Consider the following 22,291-nt stretch of genomic DNA (forward strand, 5'->3'; position numbering starts at 1 on the left):
CGGGGAGGTTGAAGATCCAAGTTTTAAGGAGTTTTCTGAAGGGTTTCTCCAGGACCTGTTGTCTCAGATGAATGGGCAAGCTATTCCAGGCTTTGATTGCCAGGGTATTTAGGGTTTTTCCACCTTTTGTCTTCAGGTTATAGCTGGTGGGAGACATGAGTTTTTCTTGTGCAGAACGGAGGGGTCGACTGGGTACGTAGTGAGGGAAGCGTCTGGTAACATATTGAGGGCCAGTTTTATTGAACGCTCGAAAGGCAATAGTAAGAATTTTGAAAAGAATCCTTTTGTGTAGAGGAAGCCAGTGCAGTGTCTTTAGGGCTGCAGAGGCAGAGGATTTGCGTGGTAATTTCAGTACCAGTCGAGCTGCCGTATGAAGGATGCTTTGGAGTTTGGTTTGTGTAGATTTTTTTGTCCCAGCCAGAAGGCCGTTACAGTAATCGAGGCGAGAGATGATGAGGGCCACTGTAACTGTTTTTCTGGCCTCTAGAGGGAGAAAATCAAAAAACTTTCTGAGTGATCTGATTATGCCGAAGCATCTGCCGGCAACATTCTTTGCGTGTTGGCCGAATGATAGGTCCGAGTCGAACGTGACCCCGAGATTTCTCGCAGTTGTTACGGTCTGCGGTGGATCAACAGAGTTGTCGGGCCACCAGAGGGCAGGGCTAAAGGAGGTGTTCTTACCGATGGGGAGAATCTCTGTTTTGCTGGAGTTACATCTGAGGTGGTTGATGTCCATCCAGTGGAAGACCGCGGTTAGACAATTTTTGAGATTGTGCTCAGCTTTAGTAGAGTCATCTTCGAGGGGTACAATTAACTGCGTGTCATCGGCATACGAGGTGACTGGTATGCCGTATGACTCAATTAGGGAAAGGAGAGGGATGAGATAAATATTAAAAAGGAGGGGACTTAGGATGGATCCCTGGGGGACGCCGGAGGTGACCTTTTTTTCTTTAGATTGAAAGGGTCCAAGGGCGACCGTTTGGACTCTGTCGTTGAGGAAAGATTTTATCCATAGGAGCGCCGTGTCTGAGATTCCTATGTCCTTCAATCGGTTGATGAAGATAGAGTGGGAGATGGTGTCGAACGCCGCCGTGAGGTCTAGTAATATGAGAATGGCCTTCTTCTTCTGATCTTGCAGGGTTTTTATGGTATCTGATAATTCGATCAGAGCGGTCTCAGTAGAATGTCTGGGGCGGAAACCAGACTGTTGGGGGTGGAGTATGTTGTGGGTTTCTAAGTAGATCTTAAGTTCTTTGTAGACCAATTGCTCTGTTATTTTGCCCAAGGCGGGGAGAAGGGTGATCGGGCGGAGATTGGTCAAGTCCGCCGGAGATTTGTTGACTTTTTTCATAAGTGGTTTAACAATGCCCTTTTTCCATAGGCGGGGGACCGAGCCAGTGCTGAGTGAAGGGTTGACTATGTCATTGATGACGGGGTTAACAATGTCAATGAGTTGGTGAAGAATTTTTGGAGGGCACGGGTCAGAGGGGGAGCCTGATTTACATGATAGAATGACTTCTCTGGTTTGTGCTAGAGTAACCGGGGTGAAAAGTTTGAGACTGCCACCTGGGAGTTCGGATTTGTCAGGGGTAGAGGGCCCTGGGTGAGTTTGCGGGGGGGGGGGGAAGGTCATTTGAATGGAGGTGATTTTTTCCTCAAAATAATCTGAGATTTTATTGCAAAGGTCTTGGGATGGGGGGATTTCGGGTTGGAGGGCTTTGGGCTGGGTAAATGATTTTACTATAGAAAATAAGGTTTTTTGTTTCTGTCTGGCTTCTGTAATGGCGTTGACATAGAAGGATTTCTTTGCAGACTTGATACTAGAAAGGTAGTCTTTCCTTTGTTTAATATAGAGGAGACGGTCATCGTGATCGTAGGTTCTGCGCCATTTTCGTTCGGCTATCCTGCAATTTAGGTGAGCGGTCGCTAATGTGGGTGTATACCAAGGGGCGTTGTTTTTGGTATTCATTGGGTTTTTGCGGGGTCGCTTACTAGGGTTCCGATTGTTGATTTCGAGGGATAGCCAGTTATAGAAGAGATCTGCGTCTGCTTCGATGTTACCGGAAAGAGCGGGCGTGTGTGATTGAAGGATAGGGTTAAGTATGAGGTTTTCTTGGACAGTTTTCCAGTTGACGGAGTGGTCACAGTGGGAAGAAGATTTGTTAACAGTAGGGTGTGAGAAGGTGATATGGAAAGGGATCAAACTATGATCAGTCCATATCTGGTGGCAGGGGGGTAGGGTGATGAGAGATGAAAGATTGGTGCAAACACCATCGAAGGTGTGACCAAGGGAGTGGGTGGGCAAGATGACACTTTGTTGGAGATTGAAAATGTCAAGAGTCTGTAGAAAACTATTAGTTTGTGGGTCAGAAGAGGACTCGAGGTGTAGATTGAAATCTCCAAGAAGAGTGAAATGAGGGTAACGGAGTAGAAAGTGTCCCAGAGCGTCGCTCAGGGAGGCTAGAAATTTGGAGGCGTTTCCGGGCGGACGATAGATCAAAGCACCAGTGAAGGAGAATGACTGGCTAAGTTTGATAGAAAAACCTATACCTTCCGTATCAGTTAGGGGGTCTAGGCCAAACGTGTGACAGGTAAAGGTATTTTTCAGAATGATTGCGACGCCTCCACCTCTGCCTTTCAGTCTGTCTTGTCTGAAAAAGGAGTAGCCGAGGGGGAGGGAGATGGCAATGTCTGGGTTGCTGTCTTCTGTAAGCCAAGTTTCAGTAATCAGAAGACAGTCCAGATCGGACTCGAGAATAAGATCGTGTATATCCTGACTATGTTTGTACATAGATCGGGCATTTATCAAACCACCTTTAAAGGGCGGATTAGAGTCCTTGGTTGGGGGAGGTGGGGAGGAGGGGAGGGGTGGGGTGTTTGTGAGGGACCAGCGGCAGTGCTTGAAACTTGTTGGGCCGAAGACATTTGAGATGTCGAGTTGACAGGGGCAGTGGTGGTTGCCTCGCAATTGGTACAGTTCGCTAGGTAGGTACCTGAAGTAATTGCGGGATTGGGCAGAGTTTCCTGCGCCTGGCGCGGTCTTGGCACGGACGGGCGCAGACGGGCTTGCCTTAGGCGCGCCTTCAGCTCGCAAACGGTGCTCCCGCTGCGCTCGTCCGCTGCGCGTCCTGTGCAAGCACATATCTAGCTAGGCAAGAGGGCGTGGCCTAAGAGGGGGCGGAGTCAGCGCGCACGCCTGGTCTGATGGCGGCTGCTGAAAGCGAGCGAGAAAGGGCGCGACAGCTATTGTGATCAGCTGTGCGCTGCTGCAGAGGATGTTTTGAAAGTGAGTGATTCTTTTAAAAGCACAAAGAAGTGACACCACACGAAGGAAATAACAATAATAATGCAAATTTAAAAAATGCGAGTACCGCCAGCTCCCGGCTTCCGCCTCAGGACTGGGTCAAGAGTTGTCTGGCTGAGGCGTTCTGGATCCGCTGGAGTCTCTTCTGGAGCTTGGCGGTGGTTCCGGCGTAGAGGGCGTTGCCGTAGTCCAGTCGGCTGGTGACGAGGGCCTGGGTGACCGTCTTCCTGGTCTCGATGGGGATCCACCGGAAGATCTTCCGTAGCATGCGCAGGATGTTGAAACAGGACGCGGAGACGGCGTTGACTTGTCTGGTCATGGAGAGGGAGGAGTCCAGGATGAAGCCCAGGTTGCGTGCGTGGTCTGTCGGTTTGGGTGCGGTGCCCAGGGCGGGGGGCCACCAGGAGTCGTCCCAGGCGGAGGGCGAGGAGCCCAGGATGAGGACTTCCGTCTTGTCTGAGTTCAGCTTCAGGCGGCTGGTCGTCATCCACTCGGCCTTGGTGGGGTCATTTCATGCTTCTCAAGGGAGTGAATTTGTTTAGGGTCCATCTCACAGTATTACATGTGTAGGTCTAGGCAAAGTTTGCTGTCTAGTTGGCTTTCCAGAAATGTATTGTTAAAGACCTGGTTGGATATACCCATCAATTTCCAGGGACAACATTCAACGCTGGATTGAGAGTTGTGCTGATGAGGGCACCGGAGTAGAGTGAAGTTTTTTCCAGGTTAATGTTTAGGTACTGAAACACGATGAAGTCCTTAGTTGAATACTAAAGTATAATTGTGCCAGACATAGTGGTACTTCTGTTTTATTATCATCCGGTTTACCCTCACCCGCCCCGCCCACTCTGCCAGGTCTCCATGCATAATTCAAAGAATTTTAATGAGAGAACAGATTCATTAGGAACTCCAATAGCTATTAACACAGTGTGGATATAGGTTCTTTTTTCTGATGGGTTTTTCCATGATTCTTTTCAACTCTTGTGAGGAGTCATAGAGAATGCATTGGATTTACTCTGCTGGTGGAAGCCTAAACCACCAGATTTTCTGACACACGGTGCTGTGTCAGGAGGTTGGGGCTGCCTGGCGACGACGGCCTGTGGAGCATGGTAACCTGCCTGTTCATCTGTGTAGAGGAACACAACTTAGGCCAGGTGCCCATTAAGGTGTCTGCCAAGTATTCGCTCAATGTTAATGGAGGCTCAGAGGAGGTCTGTCCAGGTTGCAAAAACTTGTTTAACACTTTAGTTTTGACTTCCACAGTTGCCACCTGTAATTCTACTACCTCCACTGGCCGTCTCATCCCCACAGCAATGGAGGCACTGTCTTCCATGGATGGCCCAGGAGGGGAACACAACCCAGTGCCCTGGAAAGTGTCGTCCAGGTTGTTATCATCATAGTATTGTGGAAAAGAATCCCCATCATCTCCATTATCATATCCAAAGGCTGGACAACTCTCATCAGAGTCACAAACAAAACGTTTTTAGACCGCTGAGGCGCGCCTCCAAGGCAAAGGCATGGTTCTGGCTGAGTCAGATTGCACTGAGGCTGGGTGCATCAGTAATGCTTCTGGACACCTGGGGCCAAGATAAATTTGGTTCAGATTTGGATAGGACTATAGGAAAGGGTTCTTTCTCTGCTGCTTCCGAGAACCCGAGGTGCGTCCTGGGTGAGCAGCACAGAAGGCTGACCCGCTGATGGTAAACCGACTGGAGGTCCTCATGGACCCTTGGGGACCAAAAGCATGCTAAAGGGAGATGGAAGAGGGCCAGAGACTCACAACATGGCTTGTCTTAAGGCCTCAAGTTGTTGTAACTTGGCTGATAGACCTGTAAACGGGGGGTGCATCGGAATGAGTTGGAGCATCAGCTCCTCGGCGGGGTACTGGTAGCGAGACCATAAGGCACGTTCATGTCCTCAGCATTCCACGGCTGAGTTGACTGGACTGGGATGAATCCCAGCTGGCCTTCTTGTGCTTCCACTTCAACTTACCAGAATACCTGAACTGCAATGAGGCGCTGTCACAGGAACGGGTCTCGCTAATAACATCGACAGGGAACAGGACCTCAGAGACTTCATTCAGTGTTCATCGATTTACAGCTTCACTCAGGGCTCCCAGACTGCCTTTGGATTCATAAGGGCACACTGACTTGGAGTCCTGCCCTGAACCCAACACCAGAGGGACACCTCATGGGGATCTGTTTTGGATAGTCCCTACAAGGCTTATACACTTAGGGGGCGTATCAAAGTCAACGTGGAGTTGCACGGCACAACCTACTGGCACACAGGAGCAATGCTGTTTAAATCTTCCAGAAACAGCCTTGTGCTTGGGGATATTCTAAAGGTGTGGTATCTGCAGTTAGAAGTATCTATCAGAAATATTTTTTCAAGATCGCAATATCTAATGATTTCTTAGAAATCAACAAAACACATTTTCTTCCTGTTTGGAAATATGCTCTGCAATGGGAGCTCAATATAGCTCTTTCAAGACATCTTGACTTCCCTTTCGAGCCTATACATGAGGCCTCCTTTTAACACCTTTTTTGAATGCAGCATTCTTATCACTTCAGCCTGCAGGTTCAGTAAGATTTAGGCCTCGCCTGCCATGAACTCTGTACAGTAACGCATAAAAACATAAAGGTTATGAGGGACTCATCTCCATTTCTTACGAAAGACTGTTTCTAATTTTCATTTAAATCAATCTATATTGTTATCTTATTTAACAATCTATTCTCTCCAGCAGAGAGATTTTTAAATCATACGATGTAAGGATGATTTTTGACATAACGATGACCTTAGAAAACGGATACAGCTTTTCGTAAACTGTGTGTCAGTGTAAACACCCTCTGTTGTGCCTTGCTCCTGCTTCCGAACCCTCCAGCTCCCCGGCAGTCCAGAGCTCCACTATCAGCCCCTGTTGGTCATGGGCCTTTGGAACCCTGGTTTGCAAAGGACCCCCCCCCCCCTTTCCACATGGCCCGTCCTGCTCGTTGCCCGGGGACCTTGATCCTGCTTATGTACCCCCATTGCATTCCGTAAATTCATTCATTTTCTGCACATTTATGATTTGTACATCTGTGCTGCATTTAATATTTCTTGCATATGTATAACATTTGCTTTCTAATAGTTTGATAGTGCATCAGTTATTCATATATATGTATCATGTTTTAAAATGCTTTATACAAATAAGTGAAGGTGCAACTAGATCAATACATTAATACTTGCATTTGAGACTCGAGCATCCGTGATGGCCGCGTGAGCACAGAGCTCCCCGGACCCTTGCCACTCCTGAGCAAGTTCTTTGCTGTGGAGCGTGCCCATCGCGTTCCGGGTGGAAAGCCTAAGCCGGGCGCTCCTCCGAGGCTTATCATCGCCAAACTTTTTCATTTCAGGGATCGTGATGCTATCCTGCAGGCGTCGAGGGTGAGCGGCCCGGTGAAATTTGAGAATTCCACAGTTAACTTTTACCCAGACTTTACTCAGCTCGTCCAGAGACAAAGGATGGTCTTTCAGGGAGTTAAGCGACGTCTTTAGGACTTAGGATTGAAGTACGCGATGCTTTCCCTGCCAGGCTTCGTGTGGAGTATGAGGAACGGACATTCTTTTTCGATCGGCCGGAGAATGTGAGTGACTGGCTGGATTCCCTGCCTGGCCGGAACGACCAGACTGAGCACCCTGGTGGTGCCGAGGGTGGTGAGCCTGTACAGAAGTGATGCTTCGGCCCCTGATTTCGAATACTAGACATTGCTCAACTTGTTTCTATTTATTTTATATGCTATGTTTCACTGATGTTCCCTTCTGGGTGGCGGGGGGGACGGGCCTCTTTCCTCCTCCAATGTCTTTTTGTAGAGTGGGGAATGTTAGGGCGACAGGCACACTGCATGTTGGGGTGGCTTTTTAGTCTATTGCAGGGGTGCAGGGAGGCGGGAGTTGTAACGGGTGTTGGTTGGAGGGTGGGATGGGGTGTTTGTGAGTGTGTTTTTCTTTCTCAAGGCGACGTATTGGTTTTTTCTATACTTCAAGTGTCCTGCTCTTTGTGGGGTGACTCATGTATCACTTGTTGGGATGGGGGGTAGTGGATTATTTCCGTGCGGTGTACTCCCCGGTGTCTGATAGAGACGAGGACGACTCCCATTCATTGCTGCGTGATATTGCGCTGCCCTGCCTTTCCGAGGAAGATCGAGAGTGCATGGAGGCTCCGTTGTCTGTAGACGAGATTGCAACTGCAATTCGTTCTCTCCGTTCGGGCAAGGCTATGGACCCGAATGGCTTGCCTATTGAGCTGTACAAACTGCGCCCTGATAAAGTCGCACCATATCTTCGCGATATGTTTATGGAGTCACGTGACCTTGGCACCCTCCCTTGTGACCAGCGTTTGGCAACAATCGTGGCAATTCCCAAGGAGGGCAAGCCTCGGGATCGCTGCGCATTGTACAGGCCTATCTCCCTGTTGAACGCTGAGCCTAAGGTTCTTGCCAAGGTTCTCGCCAATCGTCTGCTTACAGTGATTTGTGATGTGATTCATCAGGATCAATCCGGTTTTATCCCACATCGGAACACTGCTCTCAACTTGCGGCGCCTACATGGTGTTCTAGCGAGGGCGGGGTCTCTTTCGGAGCCGGCCATCTTGGCTTCCTTGGACGCCACGATGGCCTTTGATACGATAGAATGGCCTTATCTCTGGGCCGCCCTCGCGAAATTTGGTTTTGTTTCGGAATTTGTCGGGTGGGTGAAACTTTTATATAGGGAACCGCTGGCTCAGGTGGCGGTCAACGGTCGAGTGTCCAAGTCCTTCACTCTCGGGAGGGGTACTAGACAGGGGTGCCCGCTGTCCCCCCTGCTCTTTGCTCTGGCTTTAGAGCCTCTTGCAGCCTGGCTCCGATGGGAGCCGTCGATAAAGGGCATTCAGTGGGCCCCCGATTTTGAGGACCGAATCTCGTTGTATGCCGACGATATTCTTTTGTACCTTACCTCCCCTCGTAAATCCCTTAACGTCTTGTTTGACGTTCTCACCTCGTTTGGCAAGAATTCGGGCTTGATCATAAATTGGTCTAAATCTTGTGTTTATGTCATCTCGGGCGGCCTTCCTCCATTACCAAGTAGATTTCCCATTCAGATCTCTCAATCCGGGTTCAAATATTTGGGGATTTTTATATCGCTAGATCCAGCTGCCATCTATGAGCACAATCTCCTTCCTCCTCTCCGTAGGTTGAAACTAGACGTGGTTCGGTGGCGTAGATTGCCGTTGTCGCCGCTTGGCCGCGCCGCACTCTTTAAAATGATGTCTCTGCCTCGGTTTTTATACGCACTCCAGAATTCGTTCGACGTCATTCCGGCAAGCTACTTTCGGGAGGTGGAAGGCCTACAGAGGCGGCTCGTTTGGGACAGCCGCGCACGAATTGCTCTTGCAAAGCTAACTCTCCCTTGGTATGACGGGGGCATGGCGCTCCCGGATATCAGGCGGTACTATTGGGCCTCCCAGTTGTCCGCGATCAATCACGCAATGTATGCACCCAGCCCAAATCCGGCTTTCGAGATGGACAAGCATCAGTTGCCGGGCGGTAACTACAATAGAGCGCTCTACTCTCTGGCAGCGGGGAGGAATCTAACGGGACCCACCAAGATTGCTGTGCGTGTGTGGAAGGATGCAAATGCGGCCATGGGATGGAACGATCGATTGACACAAGCGAACCCTTTGTATGCGTCGGAAAGATTGGGATGCCTCTGGACAACGAAAGGGTTTGAGATGTGGGATATGATCGGTATAAGCAGAGTGGGTGATCTTTGGGTGAAAGGCGCGGTTAAGACCTTTGAGGTACTTCAGAATGAGTACGAGTTGAGTGATAGAGAGTTTTTCAGGTATGCACAGGTCCGCCATGCCTTGACGTCGGTCTTCGCTGCCGACACTAATGTTCCCGAGTCCTCCCCACTCGAGGACCGTATACTCTATGGTCATCTGCCCGATTCTACGATTTCATTAATATATAAGAAGTTAATCAGCAATCGGGAAGATCTCCTTGTGCGTCTCAGGGAGGCCTGGACTGGAGATGGGTTGGAGCTGGATGACGAAGACTGGCAGTCAGCACTGTCTTACCCGAAAGAGGTCACCATTCCCGCCCGTCTCCGTCTCGTCCAACTTAAAATTCTTCATCGGGTGTATGTTACTGGTCCTTGTTTGGTTGCCATGGGCTTCTCCTCGGATGGGTTATGCAAGCGCGGGTGTGGTTTAAGTGCTACTTTCCTCCATATCATTTGGGAATGCCGGGAGGTGGCTGCGTATGAGACTCGTGTGCATGCTGTAATGGAGTGTGTCACCGGGGTCGCTCTGCTGCCTGAGGCTCGGAGATGTTTGTTGAATGTGTGGGAGCCGAATGATTACAACGTTGCTCAGGCCCGGTGGGCGGCCCTTAGGAACATGATCGCAAAGAGGGATATTGCACAGCTGTGGGGTTCCCAAAGGCCCCCCACTGTGTCAGCATGCAAGGAGAATATGGACTGGTGCATGTTTAGGGAGAAGACAGTGTATTTGGCTAGGGGCAAGCCTAGGGCGTGGACTAGAATCTGGGGTCAATGGAACGCTTATCGAGGGAACATCTGTACACCCCCGTTTGAGGAAAATCCGGACATTTCTCTATCCCCTTGATCCGACATTCCTGGAAGAATCTACTCTTTTTCCTGATTTTTTTACTTCCCCACTGTCTCCCGCCCCCCCCCCCCCCCCCGGGCCATCTCTATTGCTTACTTGGTTATCTATCCTGTATCGAGGGTCCCCCCGTTGGAGCACGACTTTGTCCATAATGCTCTCCGCCTTGAGATTTTTTTTTTTCTTTTGTTCCTTTCTAAAAAAACAAAAATAACTACATCCTGATTCCATCCTGTGTGGCTGAGAATTGTATCCTGTATTTTGCCGGACCTCTAGGGGATCGGCCGCCGCTTTGTGATGTTCAACGACTGCTTTCTATGCTCTAGCGGCCGGCCCCTGTGGTTGTAGGCCCATACTTGTAACCATATTTGCATTGCACAATAAAGTTTTCTTAAAAAAAAAAAATACTTGCATTTGACGATATTCATTGCAAAGCATGCCTTTTTCAAAATAAGCAAAAAAGGTGTATTTAAGATAGGTATAGATAAGCACTAGACAGAGAGGAACATTCTTCAGCTTCCTGGGAGACTGGACTTCATGCAAGCTGAGCTGTAAACATCATTCATGAAGTCCACAGGCAGGCTACCAAGAGCCAGTTTGCCCACATCTACCTGCCGGGGACTCGTCAACTCTCTGAGCGCAGCAAAAGAGAACGACCATCTCAATATGCAACGGCAAGATTGTGGTTCAAGCGAGTTTATGTGGGTAAGAGGTCACCTTAGAAACTCGTATAGGCCAGGAGACAGCTCAGCTATGGGCAAGAAAGAAAGGGTTGGAGAATATAGACAGGTCCCACCATTTCTAATGGAAGAAAATTCTGAAACACCATTACTGCTACAAAGTTACAATTTATTTGAATATTTTGTTTATCCATCGCTTTCATTGGCATTATTTTTTTCATTTTTATAGTTGCCTATTATTTGTTCGAGGATAGGACATTTCTTTTAATAAAATCATAAAAATATATAGAGTGTATCTGTTCATAGTGAAGAAAGATTTGGAACCCACCAATACTCAAGTCACAGGATGGATAGTTACCCAGAACGCACCATCCTCGTGTAATGTACAGGGGGTTGTAGGCTACAGTCCATCAGGCTTCTTGTCTAAAGTTAATAATTTGGCATTAAGTCTGCACTTTTACCATAGGATCTAGCAAACCTATTATTGTGCCACATTTTGCATCCAATAATAATCCAACTCCTTCACAGACCTGGAAGGAAGTCTTCCAGAACCATCATCTGGCACACAACCTGCCAGATGTTTACCATTTATGAATGGCTGCATGAAATGTCAAGATGGTGCAGGATTTGGGTGGCCATCTCGGATGTGGTTCTATTTAAACCGCTTCAGTCAGCGAGACTCTATGGGCAGTGTCTCCCAATCTAGAGGGAGGGTGGAGTCTGTGAGGGCGTCAGAAAGAGGAGATGGGAATGGAGGTTTACCTGTGGAAATACAAATATAAAAGTAGTTGTTCACAGGTCAGAGATGAGCTGGTCTAAGATGAGAATTACTAAATCTATGCCTTGCTGTTGTTTTATCTAAGACTTTGAAAGCAAAGCAGGGTTAGTCTCCTTTCACAACATTTTCTATTTGTTTACCATTAAAACTCATTCCCTGCTTAAAAAGTAAGATTGTGTAGGAGGAAATTCTAGCATGCAGGTGGATTCCTCATAAAGTAAACTAGAAGGAGACAGAGACTCTGGGATCTAAGAGCTGGAAGGAGGAGACAGGATAGAAGGAAAAACCAGCATGGTTTAATTTGCCCCAAGCTGTCAGGGAAGCAACCTACCAAGCGTTTCTTCCCTCACCCCCACATCTGTAGGGTGTCAATCTGGTTAGGGTCTGAGCCATGACCCTGACTAGCACTCGGTAGACTGGTGCTGGTCAACCTTTGGGAGTCTTCAGGGACAAGAGCTTGCAGCACGAATTGCTGCTCTAAAGTTTGGCCTTCTTCGGCCTAGGACCAGTACGTAGAAACTTTGCCTTATAAAAGTTGTGTCATTTCTGCTTAGGTTCCCAGCCGTGATTGCTCTTCCACTTCGCTCGAGGTCTCTTGGCACACCAGTAGGCAGTATCAATGCCTTTGGTATGATACATGGCCACTGCTCATATCACCGACTCCCACTCTTGTCCTTGTGGCATCATTGTTGCCACGTGACAGCATCTCTGTCTTGCACATGATGCCATATGGTGGACTGATTCAGAAAAGGGGGTGGTGATGAACAGAGTGTCTAAATTAAGCAGACCACTCTTACCCAGTCCAAAGATCAGGGCTTGATCCATCACCGTTATTTAGCTCACTGCACCATCCCAGCTCAGAACCTGGCTATATGCAAATCAGTCTGTCCCTGGCCCAGTGCATCATGGGAAAAGGGCAGACTAAACTACCAGGCCAATTCTTCACCAGAAAGGAGACAAGCTTCCGGGGACCGGTTTCTGGCATTTCAGCCGTCGTCGGCCCGGCTTGCTTGAATCCTGATGTCGTAATTTGACAATGACTGGGTTAGCGTTAAGCTTTGCTACACGTTAATCCCTTATCTTGGCCTTAGTTGTTAAACGCCATTTTGTATGTTACGGCGGCCATTTTAGAGAATGTGTCGCCTCGTGGTCAGCATGCCCTTTAGTCCTTTCTCCGTACCACTGACCACTTGAGTTTGCCCAGCAACAGGCTATTTTTAGTAACGGTCAAGCCCGCATATGCGCAGTTCCGACTGACCAGTCATCGCTTAGGAATGTTCCGCCAAACTGACCAATGGTATTGTAACCCCTCCCATGAGTTGGCTGTGTTCCAAAAATGACCATATATGTACCTAACAACTCTGTAACCATGTATCGCCCATCTTTTAATGTCTGTAAAACTGTATAAAATAAAGACTTACACCGATGTTCGGTGTGATACTTCTTGCATTGCCGAAGGGTGCTGTAGGAATGTACCACCACCCCATGGGGTCTTAATGAACTTGTCTTTTGCATTTTCTAGTTTCCGTGCCAACAGTTCTTATGGTGTAGAGGGTATTCTGCGGAGTATGTAGGCCTGGAGAACCCAATACCACACTGATGGTGCAGTGAGCAAGGGACTCATGTCTGAGTATACCCTGCCACACCTATAGTGGTCAAAAACGATTCAGAAAAGGGGGTGGTGATGAACAGAGTGTCTGAATTAAGCAGACCACTCTTACCCAGTCCAAAGATCAGGGCTTGATCCATCACCGTTATTTAGCTCACTGCACCATCCCAGCTCAGAACCTGGCTATATGCAAATCAGTCTGTCCCTGGCCGAGTGCATCATGGGAACAGGGCAGACTAAACTACCAAGCCAATTCTTCACCAGAAAAGAGACAATCTTCCGGGGACCGGTTTCTGGCATTTCAGCCGTCGTCGGCCCGGCTTGCTTGAATCCTGATGGTGCAGTGAGCAAGGGACTCATGTCTGAGTATACCCTGCCACACCTATAGTGGCCAAGAACGATTCAGAAAAGGGGGTGGTGATGAACAGAGTGTCTGAATTAAGCAGACCACTCTTACCCAGTCCAAAGATCAGGGCTTGATCCATCACCGTTATTTAGCTCACTGCACCATCCCAGCTCAGAACCTGGCGATATGCAAATCAGTCTGTCCCTGGCCCAGTGCATCATGGGAACAGGGCAGACTAAACTACCAAGCCAATTCTTCACCAGAAAGGAGACAAGCTTCCGGGGACCGGTTTCTGGCATTTCAACCGTCGTCGGCCCGGCTTGCTTGAATCCTGATGGTGCAGTGAGCAAGGGACTCATGTCTGAGTATACCCTGCCACACCTATAGTGGCCAAAAACGATTCAGAAAAGGGGGTGGTGATGAACAGAGTGTCTGAATTAAGCAGACCACTCTTACCCAGTCCAAAGATCAGGGCTTGATCCATCACCGTTATTTAGCTCACTGCACCATCCCAGCTCAGAACCTGGCTATATGCAAATCAGTCTGTCCCTGGCCCAGTGCATCATGGGAACAGGGCAGACTAAACTACCAATCCAATTCTTCACCAGAAAGGAAACAAGCTTCCGGGGGCCGGTTTCTGGCATTTCAGCCGTCGTCGGCCCGGCTTGCTTGAATCCTGATGGTGCAGTGAGCAAGGGACTCATGTCTGAGTATACCCTGCCACACCTATAGTGGCCAAAAACGATTCAGAAAAGGGGGTGGTGATGAACAGAGTGTCTGAATTAAGCAGACCACTCTTACCCAGTCCAAAGATCAGGGCTTGATCCATCACCGTTATTTAGCTCACTGCACCATCCCAGCTCAGAACCTGGCTATATGCAAATCAGTCTGTCCCTGGCCCAGTGCATCATGGGAACAGGGCAGACTAAACTACCAAGCCAATTCTTCACCAGAAAGGAGACAAGCTTCCGGGGACTGGCCTTTCTCTGATTACCCTTCTATTTTAGGTAGACACGTACAGACCACCTGCCACCAATCTGGCTAGGTTGGTGCTGTGTAGCTGCGTACATGTTTTAGTCGTCCCAGGTAGATTCTTGCCTTTTTCATATTAGAAACCAGGAAACATAACTCGGGAATGGCAGAGTGAAATATACTCTGGCAGTTAATTACCATTATGTTTCATATGGCGTTCATAGAGAGCCTATATCATTTATTTCAGTTTCTAAACCTCATAGTTAAGATGTAGAAATAGTGGATAACAAAACTCTTTACCCACTGTTGCTAGGTAATGAAGGGCTTCCAGGGCAGGGTAACAGGGCTCTTTCAGAGCCTGTCAGCCCAGTCTTGCTTGTCTGCTTTCACTAAAAGGGGCAGGAGGAGAAGGAAAGGTGGGGAAGGTAGGGGGCTGGTCAAGAATGGCACATATTGTTTTTGTTTAACCTTTGGGACTTGGATACTGTTAAGGAAATAAATCTGCACAGTATTTTCCTTAAGTCATTCTTTATTGCATCCACCCTAACACCCCAGCCTCTCCTCATCTCATCCTTCAGCCAGCGGTCACCACTCTTCCATACCACACCATGGTTCTATGTGATGTCAGCAAGGCTCTAAGGATTACATCACTGTGGAAGAGGTTCAGGAAAACCAATAGCAAAGATTATAACAAATCTTCCCCCCAAACAAAATGTTACCAACATTCATACTTCTTAAGCAGTATGCTAAATGTCTAAAAATACATATACTCTAAAACACAATGCAGAATAAAAATAAAATTATATAATCAAACTACTAGAAATATAAAACTAAAAAATACCAGAGGCTAGAATGCACTAAATGCAAACAATATAAAATATAGATACATTTTTAACATTTATCAAGAGCATTATTATAACCCAATATCATTGAAAGGCAACTCACCTGGACACTTCCTACAACATAATTTTTAACATAAATCGGGTTTCTTCTAGCAAGACCTTTGTTGTATCTTGATATTACTTGTAATTCATTCCTGTTCACTGCCCCTTTAACTTGTTAGTTCTTTTTGGATCTTTCCTGTCTTTGGTGTTCTCTCTTCTGGTCTCATATGACAGTTGCTTGCTAGCCAGGAGAGGGACACCAGCTGATGCTTGTAGCTTACAATAAATACTACCATTTCATTATATCCTGTTATGGTCGTTGTGACTTCTTCCCTACAACATTTTGGCGATGGAAGGCTAGCATTAAGAGAGGGAAAAGAGAGTAGAAGCTACTGATTGGCCAGCTGGTGGAGAGAACCACGCGTGTATTTGGAAAAGAAGATTATTGACATGGTGGAATTTGTCAGTAATAGAGGAAAACGTGCTGTGCGACAAGGCTGAAGTGTACCCTATGCTTGGAGAAGATCCATTATAAGAGGAGACAAGAGTAAACTGACGAGATGCCAAAGAATCACGGAGTGAGTACGATTTATTAAAATTGTATCTCGCACAACCGCGCGACAAGGGAATCTGAGCTTAACGTGGGAAGCATCGCTGTTTGTGTGACAACTTGGTGAGAAACCGCTGAACAAGGTTTCAGCTGGGACTGGTGCAAAAACGCTTACCTCCGTTGTGCGACATTTGAAAGGATCTAACGCTCGGCACGAGTAGGAGTTCTTCGGGAGAACGCTTTCGTGGAGAACGCTGATGGCGCGGACATTGTTGCTTCTTTGACTAGGTGCTGACGCATCACGCTGCACGTTGCGCTCTGACGATTTCTTCACGTAACAGCGGCCATTTTCTGCTTCCAACAACAAGGAGCGTTGCTAAGCGACGCGGGGCGAACACGAAGGGAGACACGGGAAAGTGATTTAACGAAAAGAAAACAGTCTTGTGAGTAATGTGGTGAATGTACTGTCTCCTGTAACTCAGGGTGTTTATTATAACTCGAGGAGCAGCAGTTTTCATTAAAAAAAAAAGGAAAAGAAGAAGAGTATAAAGTTTCTGTCACTACGTAATTGTATATCTTAAGGGTACAGTTGTAGCGCAGCACAAGCACAAGCACAAGCAAAGGTTAACAGTTGAAACACGCCACAAGCATAATTATGGAAGGCAATAGTGTGGTTATGCCACCATTGTTTTTGCAGCAAAGTGGGGAACCTCCAATAGAATGGGAGGAATGGATAGAGGTGTTCGAAAACTACATTTAGGCAATTGACGGCAAGGATTTCAGCGCATCGAGGAAAAAGGCGTTACTATTGAGCACCTTGGGGAAAGAAGGACAACATGCTTTTAAGTTCCTGTCCCCTGGAACTAATGCAGAGGGAAGGACAATTTCTAATGTGTACTTGGAGGCCAAAACGCGTTTGAAGAAGAGGTACTCTAAGGAAGTTAACATTGTTATGGCAAGACATAAATTTTACACCCAGCCTCAACGTCAAGGGGAGAGTGTGGATCAATTTGTTACTCGTCTACGGGAGTTATCATTGAAATACAACTTTGGGAACATCAGAGATGAAATGATTAGGGATCAACTCATCGTTCAATGTGGGAACAAGAAGATGCAAGAGAAGTTGTGGGCAGCGAAGAATCCCTCGTTGCAGAACGCAATTGACATTGCTAAGATTGTTGAAGAATCTGGTGCATGCATGAAGGAGATGGAACGTAAAGAGAGTTTAAAGGAGAATGTGCCGTGTGTGGATGTTGTTGAGGAAGTAGGAGCTGTGGGTGGCAAGAAATCTTATGAGAGAAGTGAAAAGTATGTTGGGAAAAAAATGAACAGTACTTATGGGAATGGTGAAAGTTATAAGAGCAGAGACAGAATGTGTTCGAGGTGTGGCAGCACATATCACACAGCTGACTATAAGAAATGTTTTGCCTTAGACAAGGATTGTCTGAAATGTGGGAAACGGGGTCATTTTTCAAGAATGTGCAAGGTTGTGCCAAGAGGGAAGATTGCGGTTGTTCAACCTGAACAAGCTGATGTCGCAACAGTTGATAATGTTGAGGGTGCAAATAAAATTCTGTGTGTGTGATGAGGAGTCAGATACGAATCCAAGGAGGCGAGTGAGGCCAAAAGCTATGTTTGTGATTGATGGCGTGCTTGTGGAGTTGATGGTGGATTCAGGATCGCTCTGGACCCTTTTTCCGGTGTGCTTATTTAGAGTGAATTGGCCAGTGGTTGAGTTGGAACCGAAAGATATCAATCCGGGTGGGTTTCAAGGTGAGAGGATAGAGATAGTGGGGTACATGTCTGCTAATATTTCATTCAAAGGAAGAACCGCGAGGGGTAAGGTGTACGTTGCGCAGTCTGGCCCAGCCATATTGGGTTGGGGACATCAGTATGACCTTCATATTGTGTTAAACTCGAGGGCTGATGACCAGGTCATGGTGATGGATGAGGTACCCACCTTATCAATTGTTGATGGGATGCCTGAACTTTTCAAGGAAGAGATTGGTGAGTTGAAAGGCTACATGCATAAGATCATGTTGAAACCAGGTGCTGTTCCTTTGCAACACAAGGTCAGGAAGGTACCTATTGTAGCCAGGGCGGAAGTTAAGAGGATGCTGGGTGAAATGTTGGAACAGGGAGTAATTGAGCAGATAGAAACCTCGAGTTGGATTTCGCCAGTCCTGATCACGACCAAATCTGACGGAAAATACAGATTCTGTGTTGATTTACGCACACTTAACCATAATATCATTGTAGATGGGTTTCCCCTGCCCAATATAAATGAGCTGGTGCTGTTGTTGAAAGGTGGCAGGTTCTTCAGTAAGTTAGATCTGCGGAGTGCCTACCATCAGATAAAACTCCATGAAGAGTCGAAACATCTGACGGCGTTTATTACATCTGAAGGCATTTTCCAGTTTACCCGGATGCCGTTTGGGTTAGCGTCGGCGGCAGGAGTGTTTCAACGGATGATGGGTACGGTGTTGAGTGGTGTGGAAAATGTTGTTCATTTTCAAGATGACGTGCTGTTGTTTGGTAGAAAAAAGGAAGAGCATGATGTGATCTTGAAGGCGGTGTTCAATAAGATGGAGTTGGCTGGTTTAACCTTAAGGAAGGATAAAAGTAAGTTTGCAGTGGAAGAAGTGGAGTACCTGGGCTATACTTTGTCGGCGGATGGGGTGAAGCCGAAGCGTGATTTATTGGAAGCCATAAGGAAGGCACCTGCACCTGTTGATAGGGACCAGTTGAGGTCGTTTCTTGGTCTCATTGAGTATTACGCAAAGTTTGTTAGGAATTTTGCGGATAAGACAGAGAATATTAGACTTTTGCTCAGGAAGGGTTGTAAGTTTAGTTGGGGACAAGAACAGGAAGGTGCGTTTGTTGGTATTAAGAAAGAGATATGTGAGGCTGGTATTTTGACACCTTTCGATACCAACTTAGAGTCTGTCTTGACCGTTGATGCGAGCGGTGTTGGTTTGGGGGCTGTGCTTGCCCAAGTTCATTCCTCTGATTTAAAGACAGTAGCCTTCGCATCTAGGTCTCTTACTGTTTCGGAGAGGAACTACTCTATTATAGAGAGAGAGACACTTGCTGCAGCTTGGGGGTGTGCCTATTTCAGGATGTATTTGTGGGGATCTCTTTTCAGGTTGCAAACTGATCATAAGCCCTTAGTGAGAATATTGTCGCCGGGAGGAGCAGGCAAAGGCTCGGCGAGGCTGGCGAGGTTGGCTGCAAGACTCCAAGAATATTTGTTTAAAGTGGAGTATATACCTGGTTGGAAGAATAACCTGGCAGACGGTTTGTCGAGACTTCCACTTCCCTTGCAGGACGTCGATCGGGAGGGTGTCGAATCATCATTGTGTGAGGGTTCAGTGGCACCGGTTGGAGATGTCGTGGAGTTTTGTTCGGGTGCGATTGGAAAGGAGAAATGGGATGATTGCATGGCTGGTGACGGTGTGTTGAGTAAGGTGAAGGAGTTGATCGTCAAGGGAAGCAGGCGTGAGAGTACTCTTGAGCTTGCTGTCAGACCGTACTTGAAGGTGTTGGATGACTTATCCATTTTGGATGGAGATCAGTGTGTGATAATGAAAGGTAACAAGTTCATTCCTCCACATGATTTAAGGTTCACCCTGTTCAAGTTGGCTCACGAAGGCCATTTGGGACAATCACTTACCAAAAAAAGGCTGAGAGAATATTTTTGGTGGCCGTCGATGGATCAACATGTTTCAGATTGGGTGGAGAGGTGTTCTGATTGTATAGAGAGTGAGAAAAGGCTTAAATTGGGCAGTCAGGTACCTCATGGGTCCATGGAGGATCCGCTCGCTGCGTGGCATTCGGTCTGCATGAATTTTGTAGGTCCTTTCAATGCCCTTTATCCTGATTTGAGATTTGCCCTTGTGCTAATCGATGTTTATTCTAGGTGGTTAGTGGTTAAGTTTTGCAGGGAAATAACCACAAGAGTGACAATTCAACTTTTGACTGAAATTTTCAGGGAGGAAGGGTTTCCTTTGAAGCTCATTACAGATAATGAAACTCAGTTGACTTCAGAGGAAATGAAGAAGTTCCTGTGTGCCTGTGGTATTGTCCATTGCAGAACATCATTTTACAACCCACAGGGCAATGGAATGGTCGAGAGGGCTAACCGCATGGTCAAAGGTGCCATCCAAATGGCTATGGCTACTGGTGGTTCTGTGAAATGCATGGTGGAGGAGTTAGTTTGGGCTTACCGTACGACTGAGAACTATTCTTCAGGCATGGTTCCTTTTAATGTAATGAGAGGTAGAACAGCTGGCACAAAGCTGATCCCTGCGTGGATGAAGGAGTGTGTGAGGGTGGGGAATCCTAGTGGGTTGAAGGAGGTTGAAAAGTCAGGGCTGGATTTGCAAAAAAGAATCAGGGTGAATGATTTGGTCAAAGTAAAACGTGGACGAATTTCAGGTGGTTTGACTAAATTCAGAGGGCCGTATAAGGTTAAATCTGTTCATGAAAGGTATGTGGTTTTGGAGAATGGGGAACACTGGAACCTCAGAAGAGTGGCTCTTTACAAGAGACATGCCAATGTGGATGTGGGTGGAACGGTTGCAAGTGGTAAGGTAGTGATTGATGATCAATCTGAACGTGGTTGTGGCACGATGACCAGAACCCCGAAACCACCTTCTTACTTGCGTGATTATTTTTGTGATGATCCTTAGATGTTTTCATTGTTCTTTTTCTTTATTGTTTTTTTTATTTTTATTTTCTTCTTTTACTGAAGGAATGAGGATATGTTGTATCTTGATGTTACTTGTAATTTATTCCTGTTCACTGCCCCTTTAACTTGTTAGTTCTTTTTGGATCTTTCCTGTCTTTGGTGTTCTCTCTTCTGGTCTCATATGACAGTTGCTTGCTAGCCAGGAGAGGGACACCAGCTGATGCTTGTAGCTTACAATAAATACTACCATTTCATTATATCCTGTTATGGTCGTTGTGACTTCTACCCTACAACAACCTTCCACACAACTCCTTTTCCCAGGACATGGTGAACCTCTCAATAATTTATGTCTGCTATTCACATTTGGCTCTTTCACACATGATCCATCTTTAACTCCACCAATGGACACTTCCCCTTCCACCTGTGAGGATTTTTTCGCCAGACGTGACATACTCCACACTTCACCATTTTTAAGCACCACAACATTCTTCTTGACTTCAGTCACCCAGAAAGGCCCCATAAACATGGATTCCCCTTTAGAAACCCACCTTGGCCGTCTCACATATACATGTTTTCCCACCTTCCAGTTCCTATGCATCGGTATCCTAAAGTTTCCTCTATTTATTTTGCTAGTCAACCACTTTCTTAGCATTGAACCTCAATTTTTATTTTTCTGACTCCAACCACAAAGGATTTCATTTAGATAATTCAAACATTGAAATGGTGACATTTCTATATTACTGTTTGGAGTGGTGTGATGTGTCCAGGGTTTTTCACTCAATATATTCCTGAGAAACCCCTCTTTTCCACAGCTAACTGAGCACAATCTCTTATTAGACCATTTATTTTTTTCAAAAGGCCAATGGCTTGCAGTGAATACAGTTCAGTTTGATGATGTTCAAGAGATAACTTTTGAGGAAATATTTCTTTTCACCCGATACAAATTGCACCCCATTATAAGTAATGATTACTTTGGGAATACCCTCACAAGCAGAGACATCTCTCAAGAATTCAAGTACACTCCTAGCAGTTATGGAGCTGGTACAAAAAGCTGTCACCCATTTAGAAGTACAGTCCACCAAAACGAAAACATATCTCTCGCTAGAGGCTAACAGATATAAAGGGTCCAACAATATCTAGACCTAGCTTACACCAGGGTTCTTCTGGTACTTCCAGTGGGGACAATGAAGCAACATAAAATTATAGATGGGTAAAAAGTTAACTACGGAGATGTTTTTCACCTCGGGGTTGTGGGTGACATCAGAGACAACTCGAGCTTCGCTCTCATTGTCTATTTGATGTCACTCAGAACCCCTCGGTGAAAAACCTCCCTGTAATTCACTATTAACCATCTGTACATTTATATAGTTTATGAGCCCATTTATCACACCACCTTCTCCATCACTCTGTTAGGGCCTGCGCTGCACTACAAGATAAAAGCACCTCCCATCACTCATTCATGACACCAAAATGCTTCCTTTATAGGATCACCACAAATACAACCCTGTTAAAATGCACTTTGGAACCACACAATGGGGTTGAAGCCCTACATAAATACCACAGTATAATGCAATGCAGGATCACCATGTACCTCAGCTGCAGTCCAAAAGTTCTATATGTCTGTGCTATTGAAACACTAATTTATAATATTGCCTAAACATCTGCGATATTTCTTTACATTTCTATCTCAAGGCTCTCCTGTGGTCAGCCTCTTAAGATAAATATGTATTTCTTGGGAATGAGTGAGTTCAGAACCTTGCCGGTGGCTGGATATAAGATGTTACATTAGAAATAGAGGTGTAGGACCATGTAGTGACTCCCTGATCAAGACACAGGAA

At 46.6% G+C, this 22,291-nt stretch overlaps 1 protein-coding gene across 1 annotated transcript in view; it reads left to right on the forward strand.

The window, feature by feature from the left end:
* DRC9 (dynein regulatory complex subunit 9) overlaps positions 1-22,291 on the forward strand; it is a 74,287-nt gene that overhangs the window by 21,959 nt on the left and 30,037 nt on the right. The window lies entirely within an intron of this gene.

Source organism: Lissotriton vulgaris, chromosome 11, assembly GCF_964263255.1.
Source record: "Lissotriton vulgaris chromosome 11, aLisVul1.2, whole genome shotgun sequence".
NCBI lineage: Eukaryota > Metazoa > Chordata > Amphibia > Caudata > Salamandridae > Lissotriton > Lissotriton vulgaris.